The following is a 21,902-nucleotide window of genomic DNA, read 5'->3' as shown; positions in this document are numbered from 1 at the left end:
GTGCCGCCTAATGCCCAGCGATAGGGACGGGTTTGTCTGCATTATCTGAAACTTCCAGATTGAACGTAAAGTATACAAGCAATTTCCAGATACAAGACAGTCATGTTTAATCATGTTGGTGGTAGTTTTGACGTAAAACCTGCAAGCATTTAACAACGGTAACCTGTCATGACACAACCATGTTACCTTTCAATGTGAGATGTCCCCTGATGGTCCGGCGGCTGCCAGGGTCCTGGCTTCGGTGTTTGCCTCCATCAGTTGGATGATGTAAACGGGTCGATCTCCTCCCATCGTCCGTAGGGAGTTCCACTCCCAACCAGTCACAAATCCTTAAATTACACAAGAGGGATGTTGATTTTTAAAAGAACCTGATAACAAAACAAACATACTGTACTTGACTTTATTGTGTGTTCTACATTTTACAGCATTACATTACATACTATTAGGTAGTGATGTGAGAGTGCTTGTACATCAACTACTTGGAGTTTGGTTCCACTCCTGGAGTCTAGGTTGATTGGGTTGAGAGGTAAAGACGTCTGTCCAGGTTTAACCTCAAGTGTGTATGTGAAGTCTGATTTCTTTGACTGTTTTGAGCACCTCTTAATTGTAGGTCTTGATGTTTTCATTCAGGGCGGATTTGTGATTCGGTCCTCTTTGCAATACCTGAGACACAGCCACCCTCGCATTTGGGAAGGACTTCTTTGTCGTTTATAGCAGTTTGCCGGTGTTACAAAGCGTCTCGTGAACAGTGTCCGGGTGTCTATTACTGTTATCTTGATCATCCGATCCGAGATGGAGGATAACAGTCTGGGTTCTGGAATCCTTGATGGCCGATAGTCACACTAATGCTGATGTTTATCTTTATACGATTTCCTTTCCTTCATCCCGATAAAGTGAGTCTGCAAAGATTCTCACCCCTTCTTTTGACCTGTTCACAAGTTCCTGGATTTCCGAGTCTTTTTTTGTTCAAATATCTTGCAGTTCGGCATTCGATGGAGACAAATCATCAACTTTGACAGACATACCATGATGTATCAATTGTTCTTTGTTACCTGTGAGTGGGATACTTACTTGTTCACGTTTTTCCCTGGTGTATATTATTGCTGATTTAGATATACTACAACTGTCAATTTTCATAGAATTTTAGCAGTGAGAAACACGTTTCCCACACTTGTCACTTTTACATTGCCCATCTGTGTGCGAAATTGTTAATTGGTACCTAGGCTCTTCTTCGCCTCTGTCCTGGTTCGTTTCCATGTTTGATGGTTGTGTGCATAGTCAGTCTCAACTTCAATATCGCTACGGCATGGATTGCTATCTTCAGCAGGAAATACGTTAGATATGTACAAAGACATTATATACACCTTTGCCAACAAGACCACGTAGAAAGTAAAATTGGCTCCTGGTCTAAGTGGTTGTATAAAAAATAATGGGTGCAAGTGCACTTCTGTGCACCCAAAATTGGAGCTGTTTTGATATTCGTATAAGGTTACATATGACATGAGGTACTATTTTATTTTTTACACTAGCATGACACAGACATTCAGTGCCAAGGAAAAAACGTCCTAAAATCTTTGCTGTATAACAGAATTTTAGAAACAATAGAAAAGACTGAGGGTTTGTCAGGTTTTGCCATTTTTACTGTAAATTTTACTCAAAATTTTCTCTGTGCCCCTAAATTTATAGGATAAAAGATGTTCCAAAAGATGCATTTTTAAGCGCCGAACAGTAACTTTTGTACGACTATATTTGCATTTCGCATATGTACATGTCTTTCTTGTTCAATTGCATACTAACTTCTTGTAAGTAGGCTGTTTCTGGTAAGTAAGTTGTTTTCACAAGTTGTTCATTGTTTCAGAAACACGGTAAAATGCCATTGTGCTTAAAACATTGGAAACCACAATCTAAAACAAACTGCTAAGTAAACTGTTTTAGCCGCCAATTGCAATATCTAAAATGCATTGAGATGGACAAATTGTAGTCATTAATACATTTCTGCTGAAAACTATTACACATCATTCTTTTGTTTTGGACTTGAATATGATGAACATTTAGGTCTTGTATTATTTCTACAATGATTGTATAATCAGATCTATAATTAAACGTAGCTACCACATTGTATCAAGCTGTATATATTGTTAAAAAGACCACGGAAAATATTGCCCTTGAGTTTCCTATATAGGAGTCTACTGTTTTAAAAGAAAACGCATTGGATATTCGCATCATTCTTGACTTTTCTTACAATTCTCTGTGTGTATTTGTCTGTTTGTTTGTTTGTTTGTTTGTTTGTTTGTTTGGCTGCATACATGGTACAACAGGCAAGGTTGCCCGTCTAGCAGAAGCTATTGTAAGGGTCTAACCTTGCTGCACACATACATACATAATGGGTCTTGAACACAGTAAGTTCTTACATGTGTGTACCTTTGTCTTCCGTTGCTGGTCTTTGAAGATTTAAAAAAAAAACATGATGTCGTTAGGAGAAGCTGATTCGATAGAATTCCGTAGACAGAGGTTTAAAAAAACACGGGATCGGGGTGCCACGCACAATACACTGGTAGCTGATGGTTGAGCCTTGAGGCGAACAAGTCAACTCCTGGGTAGAAATGAACCATTTGGCATGCTTTGTGAAATAGAAACGGGTGGAGCTTCAACTCTGTGTGATCCTGAAACAGTCTGGATGCCGTGTCGGCTTCCAGGTTGACCCGGCAAATGTTCTGCTAGTAACATCAAGGACTTTTATTGCACATTTCTGCCACACTTTGCTAAGTACAGGTCACAACAAAACAAAATAATAAGTACAGTTAACGGATTCAAAAATAATATCTACATCTACATAGGTGTTGCCCCCAAATAACCCCTTCAGGGGCATAGTAGGGGGGGGGGGGGAGTTGAGGTCCCGGGCTAAGGCGGGCAGGCCTCCAGCCTGGTATGGAACGACTCAACGATATGACTATCTTTAGATAATATACTTCTCCTCGCTTTTCGGTTATAGTAGATATAAAAGAAGAGATATGTTCTTCAATGGGAGGTTTGTCTAGTCGCATTAGGAATATTAATTTTTGTACAGTACTTAAATGTGTGAAGTAGGGAAATAGGTTTTCTACAAGCTTATAGAAGTCATTTCTTTCTTGGATATATAATCTGCATTCTACCACAAAATGGCATTAGTCTTCTATTCCATACAAAATACAATGTTTATGTATTCGTTGGTCTAGAGGAGTGCGGGTATGTCTTCCCGTTTCAATATATAGTTTGTGGCAGCTAATTCTTAATCTTGTGACTGCATTCCTGTTCCTCATATTTGCATTACTTCAATATTTTCATCAATCTCCTCGCTAGGGCCCATTTCCATAGGGTAACAGCAGTCTGGCAAACAGACAAGGAGTGGCTGCCCTCTTGTCAGTTGATGTACGAGATTGCCATCGCATTGTCTAACCTGAGTCAAATGTTAGAATCGCTCTGGCCGGATGCAAAACACTACAGGCTGTAGTAAACAGCCATCAACTCCAGCTCGTTTATGTGTCTCTCCCTCTCGTGAGGAGACCAGTGTCCCCCGCCCTGCGTCCATTGCAGACTGCTTCCCAACCTTGGAGAGACGCATCTGTGGTTATGGTTAGAATTAATGAACCACTGGACTTGTCAGAATAGCCCGACCTGCGGATGAGCGTGGGCGATGGCATAGGGGCACTTCATTTCCAAAAGGCCATTTCGTGGCTCACAACATGTACATTCGACCAAACCATCCGGACTAGACCCCGTGTAGATGCCCTCTTTCATGACCAATAGACCAGTGTCTTTGACAGTGAGTCCTTTGTGACCATAAGCATATATTTTGCTTTCCTCGCAACGGGCTTCATGCGTTGACCGTTCTTGATGCCAGGTACATCATATGATATTGGACTTCTTTCAAGGATTCCGTCAAGCAAAGTTTGCGATAGATTGTCGGAACTAGCTGCCATCTTGTGACCCATGATCATTACTGACCTCGCTACACTAGCTGCAATCCTTCCAACTCGTTGTTGACGCCATATATGATATGACCCTTTGTGGCGTCAACAAGAGCATTGACCTCTTGTGTTGTGAATCGTGGCAGAGTTGTGAGTTGCACCAATTTAGGAAATGGTCGTGGTGCAGTTGCGTATGTCTGCACTTCGACTTCTGCATCACCATCTTCGATTTCATAGGACACAGATCCCGTTTCCATACCATACTGGGAACCACATTCAGCCTTGCATGAAAGGAAGAAGTCAGACATCAGTTCTTCCAATGTTGGATCAGCATCCTTCCTTGGAGGTCTGTACTACTGTCGAGCAGCAGTGTTTATAGACTTTCCTGCCTTTGCCCTCTTGTCATGCATAGCCCAGCTTGAACAATACACCTGCAACATGGTTGCATGTGGACCCAACTATATATATATATATATATATATATATATATATATATATATATATATATACATATATATATATATATATATATATATACATATAGGAATAAAAATCTGCAGAATAGTCAAAGCTTTAAAAGAGCCGTAGCACAGATGCTTATAAAAAGCTATACGCGTATGCCAAATGTACAGTACATTTGATAATAGATAGAAGATGACATAAATGTTGCTGCAGAAGTCTTGACCTTTGCTCATATGAAGTCCTCAATTATGATGCTTGTCATCAGCTAACAATAAAAACAACAAACCATTTTATTTGCTGCAAGGGTTCTCTTTGTCATGCAGTTAATTTTTTTGGCTTTTCATTGTTCTGGCTGAAAGTTAGGTTGGTATAAGATACACATCCAACCCTTCAGAAAAGTCCTCCCTAAAAATGTTTCGAATACATACTGCACAAGAAATTCAGGGATACTAGTACGTGATTTCATGAGCCACTGTCCTCAAAAACAAAATAACTTATTTCAGAAATAATTATCATCATCATCTGATCATCTTACCCAGCAAAGCAGGTGCAATAGGCTGATAGGATTTTTGAACCGGACTTCTCAAGTGCCACTCATATCATATGTGCTTCATTTCTGGGTTGGGACCTGGCACTCTGACTTGACAAAGCAAGCATGTGAGGCTTAACCGATGTTGTAGAACAAAACTTCTCCAATAAATCATGAGTCGAAGTAGGAGAACGCTTTTCCGTCCGGACGTCCTCGTGTCCCCCATCAATCGCTTTTCTAGATCTCTTCCACCAGTTGCTACAAGATATTGTGCCATGTCAAAGTACATAGTCGGGGGCCACCGACGCGTCCCTTGCTCTTCGTTTACCTTGCCACTTTTCAGGGCAGAGTGTGGATCCGGGAGTACAGCCATGACCAGCAATGATTGGTAGTCTTTACATCTAAAAAAAGGAGAGAAACATATTAAGTAAATCAATATAGCTGTATACTGGTGAGGGTGGTGGTCACTATAGATGCCATGTAATATGCTTGTGTCTAGCAGAATTTATTTTCTAATTGGTTCATCCATGCTTTTATCGTTAAGGGAAATCAGCATTATTTCAACATAATTAGTTTCAGTTCAGGTCTGGACATGTACCTAGACCTGTGTCAGCTGAACCTAAAATTTGTTTAGGTACACAGCTCTAAGTATATGTATGGTAATTATATATGAAGTTAACACATAACTTTCATGTTAACAAATGTGTTATATATGACAACTCGTACAGACATTCTGCATTCCACAAGACTATGCACACAGTCGCCGCTCTCTCACTTGTCCTTCGCTCGATGACCTTGCTTGACTTTCTCTGTCCGCTGTTGCATCCGTGCTGTTCGACAAGCGTCACGGACGAGTCCGTTCACTGCACTGGCCTATGTGTGGACTGTCCCATCTTATATGGTGGCTTTTTCATCTCTTAGCTATGAGCCAATAAGTGCGCAGGGGAGTTAGTGGTTGAATGTGTTGCTGGTCTCTTGGGTGTTAATGATGTCGTCTCGTAGCCCCTGAAGCTTACCCTGAGAGAGATGCTCCAAGTTGGCTCTAGACCTAACAATTGTCTCTACATAGCGAGAAAAATGTACACCGTGTTGGACACCATAAAGAGGCCACCTCGATCTACCTCTTTTAGCCAGCCTTCTGTGTACTTGAGGAAAGTAGTAGTAGTAGTATGTGTTTTGTTGCTGGGGGACACATTCCCCTGTTGTAAGAAAGTAGAGTATAGCTTTACAACATTGTTTGAAGTTAATCTCCTGTACTACTTTAGTTGAACATATGGGATAAAGCCAGCTATCTACCTGTTCTTCCTCGCTACTTAACTTTGTATCAACATTAGCGATCATCACTTCGTTGGCAGCAGTCTAAAATGTCGCCCTTTCCCTTGACACAATCACACCCCATAACTCACTGCACAAGTTAGCAAAAAGCAGTGTGCTGGGAGACCGCAAATGTGTCCAACAGTTCTTTGGCTATTTGGGCGGCCATGATCCCTGATTTCGGCTTCTTTCCAACGGTGAGATTGAAGACAGAACACTTCACAGCTCCTTCCAGGGCCTGCTTCATCAGCTCTGGTCCTGCCTCGACAGCATCTCCTTGTGTGAAGTTGGAGCTAGGTCTCTGGAATAACATAATACAATCAATATAAAGAACTATTGGCCGAGAGGGTCTCTGCACTGCCAGTGTAGCAAATAACGTTGATACAATTACAATTTAAAAAAAATCGAGAATATAAGATACAGCTAGATGTCTTAACATTCCCTTGTGTTTTCGGGGTGGTTTCTTCGCCTTCTTGACGTCTTCACGGGAACCATCTTCAGCAGTGTCATCACTCTGCTTTTCCAGACTTGGCTCCTCAGTGTCCTAGGTAAAGAAAACAAGTTGATACAATATCAAAAAAATGAACGCATCTTCCTGGTGCAAATTTCTTACAAAATTGTTCTTCAAGACACAGACCGGTTGAAATACACACTTCCATAAACCATTGATATTTCTTGCATGACGTAAATCTCACGTCAAATTGTTTCTTCTAGCCGCTATATTGGCTTGACAGTCGCGTTATAAATAAAGATCCCACAGCAAATTCTGAACGCATTTTGCAGGTACATATTCTTTAGAGAGATGCTCTTAAAAAGCAGATCGAATGATAAGAGGCACTGAATACAGTACTGTATTCTTAGATGATGTATATCCTATATAGTGTCCTTGATATTACATGGAGAACATTATCTAAAATCGAAGGGTCCACTGAATGGTTCTCATCATGCATCTGGTCCTGGACAGTCACTAATTAATTACAACAGGTCATTCTCTAATCCTTCTGTCACGTGGTGGTCAGCTGCTTCTTCCACAGACACAGCTTGAATCTTTAACAGATACGGTGCGAGGGTGTGAGGTACCTTCAACAAGCCTGGCAACAATCCTGGAATTTCTCATCTCTTGCGATTGGACTCTATCCCATCTCATACACGTCCCTCCTGTATCTGATATCTTCTCAACCAGGACAGCTGTCTGCATTGAACCAGCTGCACCGGTACCCCAGACATACATCTGCAGCTGAAGCCTTGTCTGGGGTGCATCATCCAATCATCGCTGTACATGTACAATTTGGATTGTCTGTCCATTAAACACAGTCACAGGTGCATGGATTCTGGCCTGCTTGCACTAGGTCAATGTAGCCTGCTCGCACGTGTACTTGAAGTCTGCCACCCACTGACTTCGCTTGTATTAAGGCGACAATGTAGTTCTGGGTAATTGTGCAAATCTCCCAAAGAAATCAAGTGTACGCATTTTTTTTATTTTGGATTTCTATGTCAGAATTCCAAGTAACCACGGACTTCCAATTTTCTCTGTTTGGATATGCATTCCTTTTATATGTTTTATATCTGTGAACCTTTCTAGTTTTAGTCGGTCAATTTTGGTTTGATACCACAACTAGCATCGATATCCGTGCACCATGCCGGGATCACTATTGTATTGTGCAGTTTCTTCGGGTTAGGTTTATGTCCCTCAGTACCTGTTAATATCATTCCGATTCTTTTTCAATTCATCGGGTAAATTTTCCAGTTCCCTCTTTATATCAAGCGGTATTGCCATTCTTTTATATATTTTTTTTAATTTTCTAGAACCAGAAATAAAAATCACCAGATGTCCATCTAAATATTTTATATGTCTTATTCCACAGGAGCGTTGCTTATATGTATGGAGCTTTGTAGGTTAACTTTGTTCATGTTTCTTTCGGGTCAGTGTTCATAGTTTTTTGGGCTGTAAAGTTCTGTAATGTAATTCGTTATCTAATCATCTCCTATAATTTTTCTCATACAGCAACAGACATTTAAAAAACAGGTACAGCAATAAAATAGATACATAATTATATCACAGAAACAGGACAGCACAAAACATCAGGCCAATTGAAAGATACTGAAGCAAGTTCCGGGTACAGACCCACTAGACAGCATCCGCTGTCCTTCTCCAGAGACTATAGGGAAAAATCGGCCGGGAATCAACTGAAGTTAATTCTTTAGTAATAGAAGACAGTAAATGCTGTCTGCAATATCTGCTTCCTAAATTTCATTCAGCATCCAGTTGCTTGATTGAGTATCTTCATTTGGTGATCTTATTTCATGTACACTTGTATGTCTGAGTCCTTCATTAACGTAACAGAAGAATTGCTTTCGCATCCTTTCCTAATGCAACAACAGAGTTTGCAACTGAAGATACAAAATGAAAATACGTCCACATGTCAAAAATGAATGTGTTTCATTTGGAAAGTCAACTCCCACGGAAAATGTAGCATATGTCTGCAAAAGTTCAACATTCAAATTTGGAACATTCCGCTTTTGTCGTTAGATGTTTTTTTAAGTCCATTTTCCAAAACGCTGCAAAATAGGGTTCTCTTAGTACAACATTCCAATGCTTCAGGAATGGACGATCTTCCCATCAACTTCAGCATCATAGTAGTCACTGATTACATCTCCCCCCCCCCCAAAAAAAAAGCAGGAACAAAAGAAGGAAACTTATACTTACTTTTTTGTTTCTTTTTTGGCATGGTCTGTTTCGAGTTTGTTCCAATATTTTCATGTCCAAGTCATGAAAGAATCCTGTATAAAGTAATGGAATGAAGCCTTATGGCATAAATCAGATTGTAATGTCGATGGCCAGGCTGAACAACTGATCCTCGTGGTCCATTTCCTCGTCCCGTAGGGTGTTCTTTGAGCCTCTAATCATACCTTTGTGCATAAAAATCTAACCACCCAGGTGGTTCACGATATTTTTATAGGCAAAGTGTCTGTGGTACTTACGTCTGTCCATCGGTAACACCAAGTGTACCCACTCATGGTTTGGTGACATCATATGACTTTATATATCAATTCGTGTGCCGTTCCATAACCTGAATCAATTTGTTGGGTTGCATCATTGCATTTAGGAGTAGAATGGTGTGCTCACTTCCCTTTTCGTCATTGTGGGTGGCCAGGTCAGTTAAGATCTCCGTGCACCATGGAATAGGGCACGTTAGCATGTACGTCGAACATGTCAGCACGTGCTGTACAGCACCTTTCCTCAGCACTGTCTTCTGACACTAAAGAGGACAGTACACACTTCCGTCACCACACGACAACCCGTTTTTAAGATGCCTCCTTTATCCATATCTTCTCTGCACCTTTCGCAGTGTACCAACTTACGGAGACAGCTCCTGTCATGTGCTGCAATGTTGCCATATGGCCCAGTTCATGGACAAATGTCGTCTCCATTAGTACATGTAGCTCTAGTCTAGTCAACGATTTGTTTTTAAAATACTCAATGCCACATGGAGGCTATTGACATTGGCAAAGGGTGTCCTGCACGTGGGCCACGATTTAATCAACTTCATCCACTCAGCACTGAAATTCTTTCAAAACTGGTGCCCAATTGGATAGAGCTGAGGATATCTCACCCACATTAGCATATATGCACTGAGTCACTAACATCCCAGATCGTCAAGAGATTTTCTCTTGCATTCACAAGGATATTCTGTTTTTTTCACACTGCATTTGGCATCTCCTGCCATCTTTTCTTTTGGGTGTGATCTTGCCATTTGCTCGCCCTCTAAGGTCCTCACTAACCGAGTCGATGTTGTTGTAAGGCGTCAATGGGTACTTCAGCGAACAGGTTCTGTAACTGTTTTTAGAGCGGCTTAACCACGATAAAAATCAAGACTAAAGTAGTAACGTATACTATCACTGTCATTCTGGCCCAAAGAGCTTCTCCATATTAAATATGCTCGTAAGTGCTCTTCCAGTATTTTTTTTCTGACAGTAACAAAACACAATAAGCTAGAAATGTAATGAGGTGTGCAGATCAAACTGCACGTCATCAAAATACAGCGAGTGAGAAAATCGTCAGAGACTTACAGGCAAAAGCTGCAAGAAGAAGAACGCCCCAAAATGAAGGTATAACGTGCAAACCGGTACACAAGTTGCCCTGCAACGGAAAGCAGAAGCAACTGGCCGTAATAACGCCAACAGTGAAATCAGGATTGTCTGGAAACACGCCGCGATTCACAAGGTTCAGACACGACGTAATTTCCGAACAACAAAATAAAGGACGGCTCCAAAAATGTCAGGCCTCAGCGTGGCTACGCAGAAAAAAAGGCTGAAAATCACAGCACAGCCCAAAAAGAGGTAAGACACCCAGCAAGGGCTGAAAGCTCACCCCAGACGAGAAAAAGGAGAGGCCCCGCCTTTTTTGTTACTGTGGCTCTCCCTTACGATCTTTATCACTTCTCCAATGATTTCTGTGTTTCATCAAACCATTTACTGTCTTCTTTCTGTTCAATCACAAGTGTCTCGAAATGGCTAGCCCATGCATGCCACGCTCACTTAATCGGGGTCGGTAAGGGATTGACAGTATAGTATTGCGCTGATTTTAACCTTCCTTTACTTGCAGATTCTTTGTATAGCCTGACTTTATCTGAGATCATTTAAATGCTGTACTCGTACGTGGGTTACATGTATACATAAGCCCTCTATTAACACTGCCATATTTAACTATATTTACTGAGCTTATAGCAGCACCATTTCACATTTTTGGCGTTCAAGTAATCTTCATTGAGGTAATTGCAAGCCCTCTGAAGATAGCCTTTAACTCCGTCCAGGTAGAGCTGTATCTAAATTCTCTTGGTGTCCAGCGCACCTACACAAACCTTTCTTCCGACTCCAATGTATAGTCTCCAAATTATGTAGAAGAGGCGTCGGAATGCACTTCCCCCATTATTCTAGTACTGGGTCTTATAAGGTAACCGTTGAATCCATTTAATTGATTATACCAGAAAAAATCTGGACATTCGAACTCTTCCACGGCTTTCTCCACTTTCCCCAGCGACCACCAGACATCTTCTACATTGTCTTCCACCTCATGGCAGAACATGCACTGTTCTTCGTTCCCCTTCGTCTTGAAAGTGGGCTTCTCTTTATGATCAGTACGCATTCTCTTTGTCTCCGACAGCTGTTCCTCCGCCGACGACTCATGCGCTCTTTCCGGCTCCCTCAGCCTGTTGTCGCATGACTTTCTTTCTAATACACTACCAAAAATGCATTTCTTGTTTCTCCATATACACAGAAAAAAATTCTCAAAGAAGAAAACTTTTTGTGTTTAAGAAACACAGTTTGTCCACGTGTTTGTTTCTTTTCTCAGTAAATTTGTCGTGTAATATTAGTAAGTAATATTATTCAAGGAAGGGGAGAGAAAATATCCTTATATTTTCTGATAAACATTGAAACAAATTTTTGAATGAAAATCTTGCTGAAAAAAAGTTTCTTAACTTCAGAGAATTGGAAAGTGATTTTTGATGTGAAAATATCCATCTAATCATACTTATTCTTCCATTTTTCTGTCTTATTCATTCTTAAAATTCTTAATTAAAAAAATCTGTCCGCAAGTTAAGAAGAGACAGAAAAAACTATTTTGGTAGTGTCGCTGCCAAATATTCTTTTGCATTCCGCTGTGCATCAGGGGTTGCCATATTTATTACATCACAACAATCTCCCCGCCCTGCCAGCAACTGTAAATGTCGCTCTTAACTTCCTGCTGTTATCCTACTAGTACACACAATCTGAAGCCTGTGCCATACCTAGAGATGGGCACGTATTCACATGAAATTGCGTTCCAGCAGAAAATACCCTAGCCTGGCGTCATGACCAATATTAACGCCAATATTACCTTTTGACCTCTCCAGCACTGTAGGTTTACTGGGTCTTACCAACTGGCCTACATGTCTGTCTTCAATACACTAAGTAGATGGTGCCCCTTTTAGCCTGACAAACTTAGTGGCTGCTAACCATAAGGTGTTATAGATCCAAGTCGACAAAAAACAGCCAAATGGGGGGGGGGGGGGGGCGGTACAGACAAAATAGAAACCGCCTCATTCGAAACCCAGTTATTTCCTGGATTGATCACCACCCCTGTTATCATACGCTCCTCATAGTTTCAAAACGTTTGCACGAAAGTCAACTTTGGAAAATTCTCCTTAGAGCAAACATTGCATTATGATACTGTCCTTGCAGTTCCTTTCGGAGATGATGCAGTCTACTTGAATGTCCCAATTTGGTCGTTCTGGATGGATATGATCAAGTCAAGTTTGGCATTACCTCTGGTACTGCTCTGGACTACTTGACCGGAGGTCCCTGTCCAACAGAACGTCCCTGTTGTTCAGGCGGTTGAAGTCCCCTAGTAATGCTAATCCGATGTATGGGTACATCATACGCAGGTTGTATTGAGGCGTTCAATCAGCTCTTCCTCGTACGGTGATTGTGGAGGTGAGTAAAGACAGCAAAGGGCGATGGATGAAAACTCTTTGGGCAGCATTTTGCCCCAATACTCCCTTTGCATTATTATCAATGTTACTATGACTCTTGACAAACGTATGTGAATCTTACGGTAAATTTCTTTAATGGACCTGTTCCGAACTAGTCTACGATCAACTCCTGAAGATAGTGTTTCCCTACATGACGCCTCATTTGGGAAAGAATAAGTTTAAATTCCTCTGCATTGCCATGACCTTCTCCCTTCGCCGTATCCACCAGCGTTTCTGTGATGGCTTTGGCTTTCCTTGGGTCAAATAAAGCCGTTGGTCGTGTTGCGTACTCCACCAGCTCCTGCCGAAGTGCTTCTGTGGATCCATTTCCAGCCAAACGCTCCGGTTGCTTCAAGTGTCGCAATTCTGTCACGTATGGCCTGTGATATTAAATTAAACGAAGTTTAGAGGCGTGCCAATCACCCTCTTCTTCACCAGAACGCTAATAACTGGGCAGGCGGTGCGGCCGTACGTTGACCCACAGTCATTCCAGGCTGTCGGGGACGTTGATGACTGAAGGAAAGTGGCACGAACCCTCAAACTGTCTGCAAGAAAGTTCCATGTTTGAACCAGCTATTCCTACGGACCAGTACCGGGACATGGCTAGACCAGAAATCACAGAAATAAGCTTGATAGCTTTAAGTTTCTGAGTGATGCAGAGTTTTCTACATGTCCGTCAGACATTGTATTTCCTAGTAAAAGAAACATGCCATCCATCATTGCTGTCTACTTTTGCTTGTGCATGTTTCCGAGGACTTCTCCTATATCCAACATGGACGGGAACATTTGAATTTTTCGTTTATGAATTGTCTTTGCCTTTTTTTTAGTCAGGTAGTAGGGTAAGTTACCACTTACAGCCGGCTCAAAGAAGACCAGGGACGAAGATAATTTCAACTGAACTCAGTGTATTATAATTTGCATCGTACAAGACATGTGCAATCTGAACTCTGACCCCGGATCGTTCCATTCACTCCCGGGGTGTAACCTTGGAGCTCTACAGTAGTCTGTCGAAGAGCATTTTCTCTGTACTGTGGCTCATCATAATGAACTGGTCGCAATTTGTTCAGAGCAAGTTGCAGCTGTTCACCTGGCATATTCATGCACGACAACTCCCGGGCAAAACCTTGGGTGAAACCCTTCTCTTTTAGGTGGCATAACTCCCCTTTCTGCATGTACCATCATAATAACTATTAACACTGTAAAGCTGCTGCTGGCAACTTTTACCCGACCAGATGTTCTTCTAATCTAAAATACAACATTGAACAATAAAATTCCATATCATACCCAGCAACAAATGCAGATTGGGATTGTTACTTTTTGCTCATACAATGCAAACGTGGACATCAATTGAATGCAAATATTTGTTCAGATTTTTTTGCCCGGGGTACAATGTGACCCTGGCTATTGTGATGGGAATCACGTTGGTCCGATGGTTGCCAATGCCAGAAAGCTGCACGTAACGGCTAATAAAGTATTACAAAATATCTCTTTTTAGTTTGAAACAATTCATGAAACACTATAATTATATTGGAATCTTTATATCTATCTATCGTTTCTACTAGCATTCAATGATGCTAAGCCAATATTTCATTGCTGTTCGAGATTCACTGTTCGTTGTTTGCGATCGCCGAACCCATGCACTGATGCATACGGTGCTATTCTCTGCCACCGAGCGGCGGGCGTCGGACGGCGATTTTCAGGTACGATATTAGCATCGGACCTCCACAGTGGTGTTATCAACATCATTTTCACCTGGTCTGCCCGAACCTTCCTCAGAACTCTGAGTACTAGGCCGATTACCCTTAGCGCATGTCTAAGGAATTCACTGCCGATGACATGCAACATACCTGCGCAGCTAACATTCAGACGTGACGCAAACAGATATATTGTGAGCATTGTCTGTCTGGGCATTTACTTAATTGCAGATACACTAACCTGACAGGTTTAGCTGCCAATTTTTCTTGTCCTCGAAGACCCAAAAACAAGAGTCTGCTTCTACGTTGCTCAGACCCGGAAAGTGACTCGCAGTAATAATAAGACCCTTCTTGGCCCCACATCTCTAGGGCTAGATCAGCTAGCGTTGGAGACTTAGTGCCACCCAACAGATAATGTAAGCAACCGCTTAGGTGATGCCTAGCATAGACAGAACGTACTAATTCTGGTTTGCTACGAATCAATTAAGGGCCATCAACGCAGCCTGCACGTCTAGCCAATTGATATGATTCCACCCCTGTGTGAAACAAATGAGCTCAAGATCTTTGGCCGTTGTAATATGCTCCCGCCCCTGTAGGGATGCGTCTGGAAAAAAATAGTCAAGTCTGTAAAGATCTGGGGCTCATAAGCATTCGCACAAATGTTATGTAAACCGCACGAATCACTATGCAACAAACGCACGAATCTAGATCTTGTGAGAAATACACGAATCACTACGAAAACATACGAACTTTTTGACTGGGATACGCACGCATGACTCTTATGTGATACACGGTCCGTTTATGGGTAACCCGCCAACCACCGCTGGGTCACGTGACAGCACGTAATCCAGGCGGAGAATCCAATATGGCGTCGTCTGCAGCAAGTATGTTTTTTTGTGTTTCTGTCCACGATGTGGTGATTTAAAAGCATCGAATGAGGATACGGCGTTCCGACGAGATAGAAAAGTATAAAGGGGTGCTCATTTGAACTTTGCGATGGCATATCTGGGTACGTGCTATGGATACAACTGCCAGAACCGAGACTCAGATACAGATACCCTGTTTCCTTTATAATGTATTAGAATTGCTTCACTTTGTAAAGCGTTAACACGATTGTTTTGATTATCCAGGTACATTTCATGCTTAGTTGACTGTAATGAAAAAGGTGATGTACAGATCTAGAGAAGACTTTGATTCTCCGAAACGATTTTAAACTTATATAATGCATCACAGGTAATGTATCATCAGGCCATACCAATTGTATTCATGCTTCTCGGATTTGTTTTCAAACATTGGAGCGACAGGCTGAAACAAATTAGATAAAGATTAGCAAAAAGCCTTGTGTAAACATATAGAGCTTTCATAATATAAGAAATAACATGGTTATGCATTTCATGGCAAAGTCTGTGCATTGAATCTCGTTCTTTGATCTTTCAGTACGATTCCGAATAAAGAATATTGTTCTTAACTGAATTGATGTGCGTTGCATTTACTTCATTGATGATAATGTTCGTCTTACATGATGTCAACCCTAAGTTTAGTAAATCAGTAGAACATTAGAACAACAACACGAGTCAGAATTTCTCCTTTTTATTACAAGTAGTTTCCATGTGCAACAAAAACAAACATCAGTAGCTTCTAGAGTCATTTACAATAACGGCCCTGTCGGGTCCCGGATGAAACAAAAACAGCTTTTTTGAACTTCAGTACCTTTTCCTCTGTCCTTTCCTAAAATTGCACTCTGGGCATTCCAGATGAAACAAAAACAAACATCAGGACCTTCTCCTCTGATTAAACAAAAACAAACTTTTCGAACCTCAGTACATTCTCCTCTGTTTTGTTTTTTTAAATTATGGCCCTCCGGACATTCCGGATGAACAAAAAAAAACATGTCAAACCTCAGTAAATTTTCCTGCTTTGCAATAACGTCCCCCTGGGCATTCCAGGTCAAAGGAAAAACTTTTTACGCCCGTTTCATAAGAATTCGCAGAATTTTACAGGAATTTTCGCAATCCGTCCGACGAACTCTATACCTTGTTAGCGCACGGTCTGTCAGATGACCTACTTACGGGGTGCCTGATTTTCGTACAGGTGGTCAGGGAGTTCTCGGGACACAGCATATAGCATTTGTATTCAAACAACAATCAAATGCATGAAGAAAGGCAAAGTGGCGGCCCACTCAAGTTTTGCACAGCTTACATCTTCTAAATCCTACACGGGAGTCGACAACAAATATAAAATTCTGTATACATTTGTTTATATGTTGTCACTACGTATCGAATTCGAGATAGCGACTATGAAAATACGATCCAATCAATATCTTCCTAACAACAATGAACATCAAAATGGAAACAGCGAGCGTTTTGATAAAAGCGAAGCATTTCAGAAGACGTACCATTGTAAAAACAAGTCAAGAGGCGGTGAATTTGTTGTCATGGTTTGAGGCTGGGTGATGACAAAAGGGGAAGATTAGATATGCAGTACCTAGGTCACTTGAAATATATTAGTATATGTAGTAAAAGCAAATCATAATCTTTTGCTATTTTAATTTACAATGGTTCGCGGTCATAATAAATCCCGATGCAAAGTGAAAATTTTGCAAAGGTCACGAGAAATGTTGGTCAGTTGGACCAGGGCTGAGAACAAACGCAACTCACAAAAAACTACCCCTGTCAAATGCATCATTTCAGCGAAAAATGTCTATTGCGCATGAATCTCAAGGCCTCAACCCCTGTTTTGTTTGTGCCTCGTCATGATTCTGCCCTTACAAGCCGGCATTTCTTCTCTTGTCTTCGGGGGCAGGGTGGGCGTTGCTTCCAGAAACCAGTCTGCTTTTCCAAGTGGGTGTTCAGGGAAGGCAGCCTACAGTAATAAATATATAGGTTTTGATACAGCAGCAACGTTTTGTTACAAAACACTCAGATAAAATGGCAAATGTCAAAATTACAAGCTTGATGTCTTTTTATCTAACGTATCATGTGGACATGTGGATTTACTTTACTCATGCATTTTTGTGACTTCCTTCTCAAAGCTTTAGGATGCTGTTTCTCTTGCAAGCCTTTACATTTAATGCTGATAAAACATGTCAAATATCATCCTCACTTATATATAAAAGGGAATTTTTCCATCTCACTTCTTCGTCTGATCCAGCGGCCTGTCCGGGGGTATCAGGTGCTGCTCTGTGGGTGTCCAAAACAGGTGTCATGCTTTGCCTCCTTTTGATCTGGGCGGCATTAGATGCGCGCTTGGTGGATGTCTTCAGGAACTAATCTCCATTGACTCGATCCCGGGAGTCGCAACAACAGATTCCTCCCATTACAAGTCTCGTATTCCCACTCACTAGTCCTGAAGATAAATGAATGAATAAATACAAGAAACAAAATCTGAATAAATGTTGATGGTCAAATACAGATCCACAAATGTTTACCTTGAAATGAAATGTTTTGCAACTTATTATTTAGAATTGAACTGAGTTTCAAGAGATGGTTTCAAGGACAAACCCCACTGCTGTACATGTTTTACACAATCATTTTTATTTATTACTGTATTTAGAGGCAAATCTAAGGTCTAAATGATAAATTTTGTAATCAATGGCTTCTTTGCGATTCTTTAACGCAGAGAAATATACTCGCGACGAAGAAGTGTGAGGTGATAAACTTTCAGAAGACATCCGTAATCTTTGAAATATGATTTGTCTTGTTTGGGGAGGGGGGAGCACCACATCCTTCCCCATGCAAAAATGTGACCACCAATGAAAGGATGCTCTCATACACAGACAACCCCATACATAAAGCTTGCGGATCTTCTTTTTTTTTATATCCGGGGTTTATCCGTCGGTCTAACTACTATGTTTTTACTGGAGACAAACATTTTAGACTCAATGAAGAGTTGACTTAATTCTGTCGCAGCTTCGTATGAAGATTCCGAGCTATAACAAAATTCAGTTTATCGTGAATTACGGTTCGTGAATAATCCTATACAGTGCGTACATTAGGTTTAGGTATATACAAAGATAAGCCATGTAACAAAGTAGAGGACAACGTGTATTAGACTCTTGGACTGACACCGAGTCAACATAGTTTAAAGCACCGGTGAATCAATATAAGATCAATAATGGAAGCGTTGCGGGAAAGGTCACATGTGGGCTCTTCAACAATTTGTGTCAGATTCAAAAGCTGAGTAATTTGATATAGTTCGGAGCCAATGGGAGAAGTTATGTACACATGCCACCACTGATTGTATTCAAATCATCGACAATAACAATGGCGTCGGGACGTGACATTTTCGCAATCTGGACGGAATCAGAAAACGAAGTCAGAAAATCATCGACAGTCGTTGCATCCTGAGCGCTCGTCCTATATTATACAGAAAGTAGAATCCTGAAAGATTAACTTCTCAGCTCAACCAAAATTGCCTCGAAAGATTCGGGCTCAAGATCGATGCGACGTAAGCAATAGACAATTCTTTTTTTTATTATGTATAAACAAGAACGCCTCCGCCGTGTCTGTTTCGATCGCGACGGATCTGTTACTGAAGGTTCTGGATAGTAAGATTTTTTTCTGAGGAAACAACATCACTCTACCACGTCTGGGTAATTGCTATAACGTCAAGTTGAAATTGTTTGGACAGCCATAAAAAAGAGTTCATCCAGCTTCGTCCCTATAGTTATACCATTGACGTTGACGTGTTATTCAGGTATCTAAATGTACTTGAACAGGTGGGACTCAACAACAACAGTAAAAACATGTGTTTAAACAAAAACAACAGTAAACAAACTTGTACAAGCCATAGATCATAGCTTAAAATGTGAGCATTTGTTAAATATACATCCATACCGTCTATAACTAAACATTCCTATCACTGTCCAGTATTGAGAAACATCAATAGACATTATGCGAAGGAGAAGATATGCGCTTGACTAAACCCCTATTGTATACATACATAACAAAATACAAAATGATACTCATGCTTTCAAGTGACTGACGATGGAATACATGATTGCTACTTGACAAACTCCTGGCCAAAAGACCTTTTTAAGAAGAACTTTATTGCGCGACATTTGTATCTGGTACAATGTATGACAACGTACGCACATGAAAGTCGAACTATTGCTAATAGTTAACAAATATAAATACAAAGGACTAGTTTAAGCTTGTACATGCTAATGCTCTAAAACAGACTATGTTGGTAACATTATGCTCCGTCAGGAATTCATAATACTGTCTCGTCAGTTTTGCACAGAGTTGTATACAAATTTGCCTGCATAGGTGGACATATGAACAGGGCATGATAATATCTTAGTAAATATCTCTGTCCTGGTAGGTGGTAATTTTGTGTCGGATGTATATACAATAGATTGTAACAATTTCTGTCGGTCATCAGCATAAGTTACAGGATATGGCAAGTAAAAACACACTTAGACATAGATCAGTGGGTTTTTTTGTCATTTAGGAAAATGTACAAATACAGATAAACACAAATATGAATGATAAACAATAATATACATTCAGTCTGAAAAACAAAAGAAGATGTGTGTCTTTCAACGAATTAAAGATACAACAAAGCACTGAACGAAGAAAAACAAACTTAAATTATTGACAAAACGTAAAGAACCATAAAACTTATTCCAAACATAAAGTTCCCCCACTATCCCTATTGATTCTCCAGATTCCCTCTTCGAGATACAATAAGAAATTCTGTCATTCAAAGAATTGAAACCCATGCAATAATAGGGCCCGAAAAAACGGATTTTGAAAGGTCAGTTTATTTAGTCATTTCTATACATGGTCAGTTCAAACAGCACTATCCCGATGTATAGCAACGTCCATGATGCAAAAATGTGCCGTTGTTGTGATGTGAGAACTCACTGAAAATCGTGGCCGGGCTTTTTGTAGGCTCGCGACACTAAGGGTATCATCGTACGGCACGATTTTGCGCGGTTTTAGAATGCTCAAAGTATGAAATTAGTACGCAAATGTGCTAAACAATGTTAGCAAATGTCACTATCATAAAGATTTCGGTATTTTATTAATTTTCATTTTTTTGTCCCTAATATTGCTTTGGCTGCCTTTGATGACACGAACACACTCCCTGAAGACATGTACATATGTTTCTGTATCACTCATAGCAACATTAATCTCACACGATGCGTACTCATACGTCACACCGTAATACACGGACGGATGTGTTAGGACGTACGCGAGTGCTTGGGAACCAAACAAACTTTTCCGGATTGGGAACTAAACCAAAGTTCAAGATGTCCAAACACATTTGTTCTGCTGCCTTCTTCGCAACTTGCAAATATTCTCCTTTTTCCTAAGCCATCATCCGAGAATATGAAAACGCTCTTTCCTTCGCTTCTCCACTTTTTCACTAGTGGTTTGATCATTTTGTGAAAATGTACGGAGCCGAAGACAAACCAAACGGCAGAACACAGAATTTCTGTATCCCATCAATCATCCACGAAAACCCAGGGTATTTTCTGTGAGGTGGAAAAATGTCAATATGATGATACCCTGACTTGAGGTCGAAAGTAAACATGAAGTCGTCTATCTTGAGGCTTTTGGTCGCCAGTCTCAGATCCTCGCATTTGAATTTGTGTTTGTACAGAACAAATTCACGTACCTCAGGTCCAGAATCAAACTCCTTTTCCCGCTCGACTGTGTGGCAAAAGAAAAAGGGTAACGTACAAACGGCCACTGCAACTTGTTGAATACAACCAAGTTCAAGCAACTCTTTGACTGCGTGGGAAACAAAGACAGAGTTATTCTTTGCACTTCTATTATTGTGAGCAAAACTTGAAAACGGCAAATCCTTAAGAGGAAACTAGTATCTATCTCTTATAGTGTCCAAGACAAATTGGGGAGCCTTTATCCTCTCCCAATGCCAATCTTCCTCTGACACTGATGTTAGATTGTCCCTCTACGAAGTCAAATCTATCCAATATCATAAAGTCCTGCACTGATGTGGCCCCTGGTAAACCCCAATCTTGTTCCGGTTGAACCTTCGCTGATTGTCAATCCATAACGACTGAGTCTGAAAAAATACAGTTAAGTTATTCAAGAGCACTGTGTAAAATTATTAAAGTGCTTTCTTCTGGTAGAATGTCTTCAATTTAGGACGGCTCTCACGCCAGTGCCCTTCCTCTCCGCATGCGAAACAATTTCCAGGTTTCACACGTGTAGCGGTCGGCTCTGCCTTCGCACTGGAAGCACTGAAACGGTTCTGAAAAGAGTTGTTAGAGCGGAAATTTCTTGTCCGCTTTTTCTTGTCTTTTGCCTCCTTTCTCTTTTTGGCTCTAGACTCCGCTTTTTGAATTACGTTTCTCATCATCAGAGTTATCTGCTGATCAATTTCTCAAGTATTATGTTACCGTCATCTATCCTGTTTCGGATTTGTCAGCTAGCAGAATACATTTTTGCCTGAAATAAACCAATTTCTCACC

Source organism: Branchiostoma lanceolatum, chromosome 1 (genome assembly GCF_035083965.1).
Source record: "Branchiostoma lanceolatum isolate klBraLanc5 chromosome 1, klBraLanc5.hap2, whole genome shotgun sequence".
Lineage (NCBI taxonomy): Eukaryota > Metazoa > Chordata > Leptocardii > Amphioxiformes > Branchiostomatidae > Branchiostoma > Branchiostoma lanceolatum.
This window is presented reverse-complemented; position numbering follows the sequence as displayed.